This window comes from Cherax quadricarinatus, chromosome 35 (genome assembly GCF_038502225.1).
Source record: "Cherax quadricarinatus isolate ZL_2023a chromosome 35, ASM3850222v1, whole genome shotgun sequence".
In the NCBI taxonomy this organism is placed as follows: Eukaryota; Metazoa; Arthropoda; class Malacostraca; order Decapoda; family Parastacidae; genus Cherax; species Cherax quadricarinatus.
The window spans coordinates 15,129,759-15,131,066 of NC_091326.1; positions in this window are offsets into that span (position 1 = coordinate 15,129,759).

Below are 1,308 nucleotides of genomic sequence, written 5' to 3' on the forward strand. Positions count from 1 at the left end.
TCTCTGCTTCCTGTCTGTGAGCCATGACTCGATCCACGGGAGCACCCTCCCCCCAATGCCATGAGCTGCTACTTTCTTCAACAGTCTTTGGTGCGGAACTATATCAAATGCCTTACTAAAATCTAAGTAAACAATATCAAATTCTTTATCGTGGTCAACAGCCTCAAAAGCTTTACTGAAGAAAGTTAATAAATTAGTTAGACAAGACCGGCCTCTTGTGAATCCATGCTGAGTATCATTAATCAAGCTATGCTTATCGAGATGGCTTCTTATAATCTCAGCTATAATTGACTCTAGCAACTTGCCTACAATTGAGGTCAGGCTTATTGGGCGGTAATTTGACGGTAACGACTTGTCCCCTGTTTTAAAAATAGGAATTACATTAGCCATCTTCCACATATCAGACACTACACCTGTTTGAAGAGATAAATTAAAAATATTAGTTAATGGTTCACAGACTTCCATTTTGCATTCCTTAAGAACCCTTGAAAAAACCTCATCAGGACCCGGTGACTTATTTTGCTTCAGTCGGTCTATCTGCTTCACAACCATTTCACTAGTGACTGTGATGTTACATAATTTATCTTCTTCTGATCCACTATAAAAATTAATTACCGGAATATTATTAGTGTCTTCCTGTGTAAAAACCGAGAGAAAATAATTATTTAAAACCGAGCACATTTCATTCTCTTTGTCAGTAAGATGCCCATAGTTATTTTTAAGGGGACCTATCTTATCTCTGACTTTTGTTCTATATACCTGGAAAAAACTTTTTGGATTAGTTTTAGAATCCCTAGCAACTTTAATTTCATAGTCCCTTTTAGCTTTTCTTATCCCCTTTTTAATGTCCCTCTTAATGTCAATATACTGATTCATAAGATGACCCTCGCCTCTTTTGATACGCCTATAAATTCCTTTCTTATGCCCTAGTAGATATTTCAGCCTATTATTCATCCATTTAGGGTCATTTCTATTTGATCTAATTTCCTTATAAGGGATAAACGTTCTTTGAGCAGCATGTATTGTGTTCAGAAAACTGTCATATTGATAGCTCTCTTCGTTACCCCAGTCAACAGATGATAAGTGTTCTCTAAGCCCATCGTAATCTGCTAAGCGAAAGTCTGGGACTGTTACTGAGTTATCCCTACTATCATACTTCCATTCAATTCTAAATGTAATTGATTTGTGGTCGCTAGCACCCAGTTCCTCTGAAACTTCTAAATTATTAACAAGGGATTCATTGTTTGCCAGAACTAAGTCAAGCAGGTTATTTCCCCTTGTAGGTTCTGTCACAAACTGCTTCAAAAA